The following is a 12,327-nucleotide window of genomic DNA, read 5'->3' on the forward strand; positions in this document are numbered from 1 at the left end:
TATCCTAACGTCTTTGTTATTTCTGCATACGGATATTCGTTATTTAGGAATGCATTGGTGAGATACTAAAATGATGTTCCCAGCAGCTCTGGTTCACAGATGTTCCTCGCTCTATCCACCGACGTTTCTGTAAAACATCGCTTTTTTGTCGTGGATGATGGTTTCAATCCCAGGGTAGGAACGGTCGATGGACACACAATTTCATTTTACTGTGTGAGCCATGATACCATCTTCTTTCCAGAACCCATCCATCTACCTCCTACTCCACACTGAATTGAATATTTGGACTAAAACCACTGACATGCTTACGAAAACAAATTATTTCTACAGAATGAGATTTTCACTCTGCAGCGGAGTGTGCGCTGATGTGAAACTTCCTGGCAGATTAAAACTGTGTGCCCGACCGAGACTCGAACTCGGGACCTTTGCCTTTCGCGGGCAAGCGCTCAACCATCTGAGCTACCGAAGCACGACTCACGCCCGGTGCTCACAGCTTTACTTCTGCCAGTATCTCGTCTCCTGCCTTCCAAACTTTACAGAAGCTCTCCTGCGAAACTTGCAGAACTAGCACTCCTGAAAGAAAGGATACTGCGGAGACATGGCTTAGCCACAGCCTGGGGGATGTTTCCAGAATGAGATTTTAACTCTGCAGCGGAGTGTGCGCTGAAATGAAACTTGCTGGCTGATTATAAACTGTGTGCCCGACCGAGACTCGAACTCGGGACCTTTGCCTTTCGCGGGCAATCACTAGATCAATTAATCCACTTCCTGTATGTCTGAAGAAATAATAAATCCATAACCTTACTGTGATAGTGGGCCAAATTGCAAAACTGTTTCATTGCCGTTGTCAGGAGGGAGAATGATAATACTGTTGTCCTCATCAATGTGTTTAGGAGCATTCTTCTCGCCCACAGTTATGTTACTTTTAGGAGCTAATACTCTCACTGCTTCTATACATATTTCATCAACTGTTACCGGATCCATTCTACGAATGTCTGCTACTACACTGAGTGCAATTTCTTCCGTATGTGAATTTGACAGACCAATGGTAAAATTTCCTTCCTGGCAAGTACAGATATCTTATACATAAAGAGTATTCGGATAAATGGATAAGTGTAGGAAACGTCGAAATGCCATAAAGTACGATTAAGTTAAAAGTTATCAAATTTCTTCTCCTATAAGACGATGTCAAACGCATTTTCCCATAGTACCATGCAATAATCTGTCAATTTAGTCAGAGTCACCACAATTTATTATCCCGTAGTGCCTCACAATAATCTGTCCATTTTGTTGCAGTCACCAGTACACAGTTTATCATACTAAGGTTGTTGTTGTTGTGGTCTTCAGTCCTGAGACTGGTTTGATGCAGCACTCCATGCTACTCTATCCTGTGCAAGCTTCTTCATCTCCAACTACTGCAGCCTACATCTTTCTGAATCTTCTTAGTGTATTCATTTCTTGGTCTCCCTCTACGATTTTTACCCTCCACGCTGCCCTGCAATACTAAATAGGTGATCCCTCGATGTCTCAGAACATGTCCCACCAACCGATCCCTTCTTCTAGTCAAGTTGTGCCACAAGCCCCTCTTCTCCCCAATTCTATTCAATACCTCCTCATTAGTTATGTGATCTACCCATCTAATCATCAGCATTCTTCTGTAGCACCACATTTCGAAAGCTTCTATTCTCTTCTTGTCTAAACTACACTCCTGGAAATGGAAAAAAGAACACATTGACACCGGTGTGTCAGGCCCACCATACTTGCTCCGGACACTGCGAGAGGGCTGTACAAGCAATGATCACACGCATGGCACAGCGGACACACCAGGAACCGCGGTGTTGGCCGTCGAATGGCGCTAGCTGCGCAGCATTTCTGCACCGCCGCCGTCAGTGTCAGCCAGTTTGCCGTGGCATACGGAGCTCCATCGCAGTCTTTAACACTGGTAGCATGCCGCGACAGCGTGGACGTGAACCGTATGTGCAGTTGACGGACTTTGAGCGAGGGCGTATAGTGGGCATGCGGGAGGCCGGGTGGACGTACCGCCGAATTGCTCAACACGTGGGGCGTGAGGTCTCCACAGTACATCGATGTTGTCGCCAGTGGTCGGCGGAAGGTGCACGTGCCCGTCGACCTGGAACCGGACCGCAGCGACGCACGGATGCACGCCAAGACCGTAGGATCCTACGCAGTGCCGTAGGGGACCGCACCGCCACTTCCCAGCAAATTAGGGACACTGTTGCTCCTGGGGTATCAGCGAGGACCATTCGCAACCGTCTCCATGAAGCTGGGCTACGGTCCCGCACACCGTTAGGCCGTCTTCCGCTCACGCCCCAACATCGTGCAGCCCGCCTCCAGTGGTGTCGCGACAGGCGTGAATGGAGGGACGAGTGGAGACGTGTCGTCTTCAGCGATGAGAGTCGCTTCTGCCTTGGTGCCAATGATGGTCGTATGCGTGTTTGGCGCCGTGCAGGTGAGCGCCACAATCAGGACTGCATACGTCCGAGGCACACAGGGCCAACACCCAGCATCATGGTGTGGGGAGCGATCTCCTACACTGGCCGTACACCACTGGTGATCGTCGAGGGGACACTGAATAGTGCACGGTACATCCAAACCGTCATCGAACCCATCGTTCTACCATTCCTAGACCGGCAAGGGAACTTGCTGTTCCAACAGGACAATGCACGTCCGCATGTATCCCGTGCCACCCAACGTGCTCTAGAAGGTGTAAATCAACTACCCTGGCCAGCAAGATCTCCGGATCTGTCCCCCATTGAGCATGTTTGGGACTGGATGAAGCGTCGTCTCACGCGGTCTGCACGTCCAGCACGAACGCTGGTCCATCTGAGGCGCCAGGTGGAAATGGCATGGCAAGCCGTTCCACAGGACTACATCCAGCATCTCTACGATCGTCTCCATGGGAGAATAGCAGCCTGCATTGCTGCGAAAGGTGGATATACACTGTACTAGTGCCGACATTGTGCATGCTCTGTTGCCTGTGTCTATGTGCCTGTGGTTCTGTCAGTGTGATCATGTGATGTATCTGACCGCAGGAATGTGTCAATAAAGTTTCCCCTTCCTGGGACAATGAATTCACGGTGTTCTTATTTCAATTTCCAGGAGTGTATTTATTGTCCACGTTTCACTTCCATACATGGCTACACTCCATACAAATACTTTCAGAAACGACTTCCTGGCACTTAACTATACACTCGATGTTAACAATTTTTTCTTCTTCAGAAACAGTTTCCTTGCCATTGCTAGTCTACATTTTATATCCTCTCTACTTCGACCATCATCAGTTATTTAGCTCCCCAAATAGCAAAACTCCTTTATTACTTTAAGTGTCTCATTTCCTAATCTAATTCCCTCAGCATCACCCGACTTTGTTAGACTACATTCCATTATCCTAGTTTTACTTTTGTTGATGTTCATCTTATACCCTCTTTCAAGACACTGTCCATTTCGTTCAACTGCTCTTCCAAGTCCTTTGCTGTCTCTGACAGAATTACAATGTCATCAGCGAACCTCAAAATTTTTATTTCTTCTCCATGGATTTTAATTCCTACTCCATACTTTTATTTTGTTTCCTTTATTGCTTGCTCAATATACAGATTGAATAACATTGGGTATAGGCTACAACCCTGTCTCACTCCCTTCCCAACCACTGCTTCCCTTTTATACCCCTCGACTCTTATAACTGCCATCTGCTTTCTGTACAATCTGTAAATAGCCTTTCGCTCCCTGTATTTTACCCCTGCCACCTTCAGAATTTGAAAGTGAGTATTCCAATCAACATTGTCAAAAGCTCTCTCTAAGTCTACAAATACTAGAAACGTAGGTTTGTCTTTCCTTAATCTTTCTTCTAAGATAAGTCGCAGGATCAGTATTGCCTCACGTGTTCCAACATTTCTATGGAATCCAATCTGATCTTCCCTGAGGTCGGCTTCTATCAGTTTTTCCATTCGTCTGTAAAGAATTCGCGTTAGTATTTTGCAGCTGTGACTTATAAAACTGACAGTTCGGTAATTTTTACATCTGTGAACACCTGCTTTCTTTGGGATTGGAATTATTACATTCTTCTTGAAGTCTGAAGGTATTTCGGCTGTCTCATACATCTTGCTCACCAGATGGTAGAGGTTTGTCAGGACTGGCTCTCCCAAGGCTGTCAGTAGTTCTAATGGAATGTTGTCTACTCCGGGGGACTTGTTTCGACTCAGGTCTTTCAGTGCTCTGCCAAACTCTTCACGCAGTATCGTATCTCCCATTTCATCTTCATCTACATCCTCTTCCATTTCCATAATATTGTCCTCAAGTACATCGCCCTTGTATAGACCCTCTATATACTCCTTCCACCTTTCTGCTTTCCATTCTTTGCGTAGAACTGGGTTTCCATCTGACCTCTTCATGTTCATACAAGTCATTCTCTTTTCTCCAAAGGTCTCTTTAATTTTCCTATACGCAGTATCTATCTTACCCCTAGTGAGATAAGCCTCTACATCCTCACATTTGTCCTCTAGCCATCCCTGCTTATCCATTTTGCACTTCCTGTCAATCTCATTTTTGAGACGTTTGTATTCCTTTTTGCCTGCTTCATTTAATGCATTTTTATATTTTCTCCTTTCATCAATTAAATTAAATATATCTTCTGTTTCCCAGGGATTTCTACTAGCCCTCGTCTTTTTACCTACTTGTTCCTCTGCTGCCTTCACTACTTCATCCCTCAAAGCTACCCATTCTTCTTCTACTGTATTTCCTTCCCCCATTCCTGTCAACTGTTCCCTTATTCTGTCCCTGAAACTCTGTGCAACCTCTGGTTCTTTCAGTTTATCCAGGTCCCATTTCCTTAAATTCCCACCTTTTTGCAGTTTCTTCAGTTTTAATCTACAGTTCATAACCAATAGATTGCGGTCAGAGGCCACATCTGCCCCTGGAATTTAAAACCTGATTCCTAAAACTGTGTCTTACCATTATATAATCTATCTGATACCTTTTAGTATCTCCAGGGTTCTTCCATGTATACAACCTTCTTTCATGCTTCTTAAACCAAGTGTTAGCTATGATTAAGTTACGCTCTGTGCAAAATTCTACCAGGCGGCTTCCTCTTTCATTTCTTAGCCCCAATCCATATTCACCTACTATGTTTCCTTCTCTCCCTTTTCGTACGCGTGAATTCCTGTGACCAATGACTATTAGATTTTCGTCTTCCTTCACTATTTGAATAATTTCTTTTATCTCCTCATACATTTCATCAATTTCTTCGTCATCTGCAGAGCTACTTGGGATATGAACTTGTACTAGTGCAGTAGGCGTGGGCTTCGTGTCTATCTTGGCCACAATAATGCGTTCACTATGCTGTTTGTAGTAGCTTACCCAAACTCCAATTTTTTTATTCATTATTAAACCTACTCCTGCATTACCCCTAATTGATTTTGTATTTATAACCCTGTATTCACCTGTCTATAAGTCTTGTTCCTCCTGCCACTGATCTTCACTAATTCCCACTATATCTAACTTTAACCTATCCCTTTCCCTTTTTAAATTTTCAAGTCTACCTGCCCGATTAAGGGGTCTGACATGCCATGCTCCGATCCGTAGAACGCCAGTTTTCTTTCTCCTGATAACGACATCCTCTTGAGTAGTCCCCGCCCGGAGATCCGAATGGGGGACTATTTTACCTCCGCAATATTTTACCCAAGAGGACGCCATCATCATTTAATCATACAGTAAAGCAGCATGCCCTCGGGAAAAATTACGGCTGTAGTTTCCCCTTGCTTTCAGCCGTTCGCAGTGCCAGAACAGCAAGGCTATTTTGGTTAGTGTTACAAGGCCAGATCAGTTAATCATCCAGACTGTTGCCCCTGCAACTACTGAAAAGGCTGCTGCCCCTCTTCAGGAACCACACGTTTGTCTGGCCTCTCAACAGATACCCCTCCGTTGTGGTTGCACCTATGGTACAGCTATCTGTATCGCTGAGGCACGCAAGCCTCCCCACCAAAGCAAAGGTCCGTGGTTCATGGGGGGGCATCCCAAGGTACCACACAATAATCTTTCAATTTTGTTGCAGTCATCACTACACGGTTTATTATCCCAAAGCGCCACACAGTAATCTGTCAGTTTTCTTGCAGTCACCAGTACACCTTCCGTTATCGGCAGTAATATAGAGAGATATTAACTTACAGTTATGAATAGCCCTTCACACGAGGGTCTAAGATGTTAGGGTTTCAAAAAAAAAAAAAAAATCATCCAACAATGACATGCTAGCACAGAAAATTATCTTAGACAATAGAAAATGACATACTACGTAGGAGTCATGCAAATTAGTCACAAATTGATGTTCATAGACGTATCGACGGAAAATGCCAAGCAGTAATTTTTGACGGTCAGTGGATGAACCTGTGACGCTGCAGAGCAGTTTCAAGCCACAGCTGCCGAGGAGAATAAACAGCTGACTTGTCGCTATTGAGCCAGGGGACAAATATCGTTTTAAGCTATCGCACACTTGTTAATAAACGTCGGCGGAGTACTGAGTCAAAGGTTTTTTGATGTGTAGAGATATACGCGGGTCACTCCAAAAAAAATGCACACAATTTTTGTAAAAATACAGTTTTCATTCTGCATGTGTGAAAGTTTTATAGTGTGTAGATACATCTTTGCCACTTGTTTTCAAACTTAGTACAACCTGTTTCCGTGAGTGGCGCCGTCACAGCATGTCTTCAAAATAGGTGCTACACTTGACGTTCGTCAGAAGCAACGTGCTGTCATAGAATTCCTGTGCTGTGAATACGAGACAGTGGGAAACTTCCACAAGAGGTCGAAAAAGGTGTATGGAGATGCTGCTGTCGATGGCAGTACAGTTAATCAGTGGGAAAGCAGGTTACGTGATGAAAGCGGGCACGGCAATATTGAGGATTGTCCTCGCAGCAGCAGGCCTCGTACTGCACACACTCCAGACAATGTGCAGAGAGTTAACGAATTGGTGACTGCTGACAGACGCATCACAGTGAACGAATTGTCACGCTACGTTGGGATAGGGGATGGAAGTGTTTGCAGAATACTGAAAGTGTTGCCGTTAAAGAAGGTTTGTACCAGGTGGGTTCCTAGGATGTTGACAGTGGCTCACAAAGAAACAAGAAGAACGTTATCCAGCGAACTTTTGGAACAGTACGAGAATGGTGGAAATGAATTTTTTGGAAGAATTGTGACAGGTGATGAAACATGGCTCCATCAGTTTTCACCAGACACGAAGAGGCAATCAATGGAGTGGAATCAGGCAAATTTACCCAAGAAAAAAATTCAAAACCACACCTTCTGCTAGAAAAGTTAGGGCTACGGTGTTTTTCGATTCCGAAGGACTCCTGCTTGTGGACATCATGCCAAGTGGAACCACTGTAAATTTTGATGCATATGTGACGACACTGAAGGAACTTCAAGCTCGACTGAGTCGTGTTCGACCACATCGGCAAAAGCAGGATATTTTGCTGTTGCAGGACAATGCATGTCCACATGTCAGTCAAAAAACCGTGGAAGCGATCACAAAACTCGGATGGACAACACTGAAACACCCTCCTACAGTCCTGAGCTGGCTCCGTGTGACTATCATCTCTTTGGGAAACTGAAAGACTCTCTTCGTGGAACAAGGTTTGAAGATGATGGTTCCCTTGTGCACGCTGCCAAACTGTCTCCAACAGGTTGGTCCAGAATCTTACCGTGCGGGTATACAGGCCCTGGTTCAAAGATGGCGTAAGGCAGTTGAGAGGGATGGAAATTATGTGGAGAAATTAAATATTTTTCCTAAAGGATGTATCTACATACTGTAATACTTTCAAACATGTAGAATAAAAGATAGATTTTGAAAAAAAAAATTGTGTGCATTTCTTTTGGAGTGACCCTTGTAGCATCCACATGACTGCTTTGATCCCTGACTTTCCGCCTGTTGTGCTGGAAAAGCGTGAATTGGGTTCGACCGATGTTCTCTGGTTGGTATGATGGAGGTCATTGGGCTCAGAATTTGTTATAATATTTTACAACGGACGGGTCTCGAAGATACTGGACGAAGGTTTCTTGGACAACTTCAGGCAGCTGCTTCTAGACAAGTGTGGCTTGTGCTTCGTTCCATCTGGGCACACTTTTTGTTCACTGGATATACCGTACATGAGGGTAAATCAATTATTATCTGAAATTTAGTTATATTTTTGTTTCTTTCCGTGCTAGTGTCGTTTTATGTTGATAAAGCATGCTTTGCTTATTATACTTTTCAAGCTGCTAGGTTAGTTTCGTTATCGCTGCCGTGCTGTTAATCATGGCTGCTCCACAGTCTATTTGCATAAAGGAGAGCAACATTCAGTGATCCGTTTCTTGTGATCGGAAGTCGTGTCAGGGGCCGAAACTCATCGAAGACGTTCGGTACAGTACAGGAATAGTGTTTTGCCACAACAGAGTGTCTAAGAATGGATTGAAAAATCCCGAAATGGTCGCGCAAGTGTTACACACGATGAAGGAGCCGGACGACCGTTGCCCGCCACAAACGAAGAAACCACTGAGCGTTCCCGTGAAATGAATCACTTAGACAAGCGGTTAACTATTGACGAAGTGGCACATCATCAGCAAATTAGTCACAGTTCTGCCCACGAAATCGTCCACAATAGACTTGGGTTTCATAAGGTTTGGGCCCCAAAACAACTCACACAGTCGCATAAACAAAACGCGCTTGGATATCTGGATAGATATGGTAATGAAGGGGACAACTTCTTAGACACGATCATTACTGGTAACGAAAAATGGATCTATCATCACGAGTCGGAGAGTAGATGGCCGAGTATGGAACGGAAACATCCAAATTCGCTGTGCAACAAAAAGACCCAACCGACCGCAGGAAAAATTATACTTACTATTTCTTGGGACGCACAAGGTCCAGTACTGGAACATTACGGGGAAAGGGGCACAGCAATAAACAATGTACGTTACAGTGAGATGGTTACAGTGAGATGGTTACAGCCAGGCTAAAGCCCGCAATTCGAAGCAAACGCCGAGGATTGCTGTCACAAGGTATTGTGTTGTTGCACGACAATGTCCGTCCGCATACTGCTGACCACACTGCTGAAACGCTCCAGAAACTCAAATTTCGAGTACTGGATCATCCTCCATATAGTCGCGATCTTGCCCCTTCTGACTATCACTTGTTTGGTCCACTCAAACAGGCATTAAAGGGCCGTCGATTTGTCTCGGACGTAGTAGTGGAAGAATCGTAGCATTTCTGGGTTGCAGCTCAACCGAGAACCTTCTTTTATGCGAGCATCAGGAAGCTTGTACTACGATGTCTAAAAATGATGTTCTTGTAAGTTTCCTATTTGATTACAATAAAATTTTATAACTACTTTGCGGATAATAATTGACTTACCCTCGTGCTATGGTTAAACGAGAGAGTAACTTAGCGGCAAATTTGAACGGATTCTAATAGGGATACCATCAGATCATGAGGAGTTGTTCAAATCTGACGACATCAGCTATTCCCCAACAATACTTAAAAATATCTGTTTGGGTATCCATCATCTTTGAAGTGGCGATAAAATTAAACTGGGACAGTACTCATGAATTTTTCACAGTTAAAGCAACTTTTGTCAACGCAATTAGCACTTCTGATTTTGCTTCGCTACCTTTACCTTCAGTTACTGTGTCATTCACAATTGTCTGAACAATATTGTGGATGTCACTGACAGCTTTTACATATAATCACACGTTTCATTTATAATGTCTATCTACAGTGCTGTACTTTATATTTCATCTAATGTGCAGTAGTCAGTTTCGTTATGGCTGCTATATACCATGAAGGGGTTCTCCCATCGTAAACTGTTACGTTAGATACATATCTATGTAGTGCTTGATGAGTAATTTTCCTACAGCTAAGCCATATTTCTTTTACATGTTCCTGCGCAGAGCCAAATGTTTCCAGTTCTCCTTCGAGGTATGACACTGCTGCCACTTTACCTACTTTACTAAATATATGAATCTTCTTGTATCTCTTAGTTGAACTCTCTAATTACGAACTACCTAACAGTCACTGGCACTAGTCTCAAGACAGAAATCATCTAAATGGTCTGCTCTACTTGTTGCCATTAGAGGTAATAGGAGGGGGGTTTGAAAAGTTCTCAGAACGGAATAGGAAAAAAATACTTACATCACTGAAACTATTTTATTTTTCAATGTAGTCTTTTTGAAGATTAATTCACTTGGTCCAACGATGTGCCAGTGCCTTGTTCCCATCTCTAAAATGAGTTTCCTCCAGGCCTGCAAAATAGATGTCAACTCTGGCTATCAGTTCTTCGGTCGAAGTGAACCTTCGTCCACCAAGAAAGTTTTGCAGTTTTGGGAAGAGATGGAAGTCTGACGGAACCATATCAGGTGAATAAGGCGGGTGTGGCAACAATTCATACCTTAGTTCGCGTAATTTTTTCATGATGACGACACATGTGTGCGGGCGCGCATTGTCTCGATGGAAGATGACACTCTTCCTTGCTAAACGTGGCCTTTTATCGCTTATATTTTGTTGCAATTTTCCCAGGAGGTTAGCATAGTATTTTCCAGTAATTGGTTGCACAGTGGGGAGATAGTCTAGAAACAGAATCCCCTTCGCATCCCAGAACACTGATGCCATGACCTTTCCCACCAAAGGAATTGTCTTTGCTTTCTTTGGTGGAGGAGAATCAGCATGTTTCCACTGCTTTGACTGTTGTTTTGTCTCTGGGGTTTAGTAGTGCATCCAAGTTTAATCCGTGTTCACAAACCGGCCCAAAACATCTTGTTCGTTTCTCCTGAAACTGGCCAAACATTGCTCATATATGTCCATTCTCACGCGTTTTTTATCCAGCGTCAAGATTCGCGGCACCCATCTTGCAGATAACTTTTTTATTTCTAATTCTTCAGTTAAAATGGGATATACTATTTCACATGATGTCTGACAAGCAAGAGCAGTTTCTCGCACTTTCAATCGGCGATCCTCCGTGAATATTTAGTGCACTTTCGCAATGATTTCTGGTGTAGTGACACATCTTGGCAGACCACTGTGCGGATCATCATCAAAGCTCTACCGAAAATGTTTAAATGCATTTCTCCAATTGGAAGCAGTTCAGTGTAAAGGAGCAGAATCCCCCAGTGTATTCTGTAAACCAGCACGAATGCTCTTTGCTTTCATACCTTTCTTTACGAAGTACTTAATCACTGCTCGAATTTCGATTTTACCATCTTCGCAAATCACTACGTGGGAACAACAACAGTGCCACTTCACCGCCACACATCTCTTTCGAGAGCACTGACGTGGCACGTGTTTACACGCTACAGTCCAATGAATATCACCTGAACAACTCGTTGTGCTAGCGCTGACCTCTCGTGATGATTCCAAGAACTTCACAAACCACCCTCATACATTTTCATCATGTGGCGCTACAAAAGTATGTGTTCTAAGTAACTTTCAAATAAATCACCTAGGTTATTAAGATGTCCACTTATTGAAATCATCCTAACCAAATGTTGGATGACAAAAGAGTCCTTCAGTGATGAGAGCATTACTGGGGAAAATACATTCTATGAAGTGGGTTTTTCATTAAACGTTTTGGTTACATATGAGGATATATTCCTAGAACTTTTCAAATGATCCTCTTCCATTTTCATCATGAGGCGCTAACAAAGTATGTGTTCTAAGTAACTTTCAAATTAATCACCTAGGTTATTAGGATGTCCACTTATTGAAATCATCCTAACCAAATGTTGGATAACAAAAGAGTCCTTCAGTGATGAGAGTATGACTGGGGAACATACATTCTAGTGACGTGGGCTTTTCATTAAAGGTTTGGCTACATATGAGGATATATTGCTAGAACTTTTCAAACGACCCTCATACATTTCCATCATGAAGCGCTACCCAAGTATGTGTTCCAAGTAACTTTCAAATTAATCATCTAGGTTTATTAGGATGTCCACTTATTGAAATCATCGTAATCAAATGTTGGATGAAAAAATAGTCCTTCAGTGATGAGAATGTGACTGGGGAACATGCATTCTTGTGACGTGGGCTTTTCATTTAACGTTTTGGCTACACATGAGGATGTCTAGTTGGCTGTAGAAGGAGCCATCTGTCCGCCTGCGCCGACTGATGGTACTGTGTTTTGCACTAACAGTCTCAAATGCAGCTTCAATGTCTGTCTCAAAGGACAAACATTTTTTATCTACTGTGATGGATGCATTATATCCAGTTTCTTTTGGATATACGATTAGATTTACTCTAGAAATAGCATTGCTGTAAATTAGAGAAAGTTTTCTATACCTAGCGTT

The 12,327-nt window shown here is 43.4% G+C and overlaps 1 protein-coding gene across 4 annotated transcripts in view; it reads right to left on the reverse strand.

Annotated features, from left to right (window-relative positions):
* Nucleotides 1–12,327, reverse strand: part of LOC126426407 (tenascin-like) — a 562,410-nt gene that overhangs the window by 21,482 nt on the left and 528,601 nt on the right. The gene's annotated exons all lie outside the window — the stretch shown is intronic.

Source organism: Schistocerca serialis, chromosome 11, assembly GCF_023864345.2.
Source record: "Schistocerca serialis cubense isolate TAMUIC-IGC-003099 chromosome 11, iqSchSeri2.2, whole genome shotgun sequence".
Classification (NCBI taxonomy): Eukaryota; Metazoa; Arthropoda; class Insecta; order Orthoptera; family Acrididae; genus Schistocerca; species Schistocerca serialis.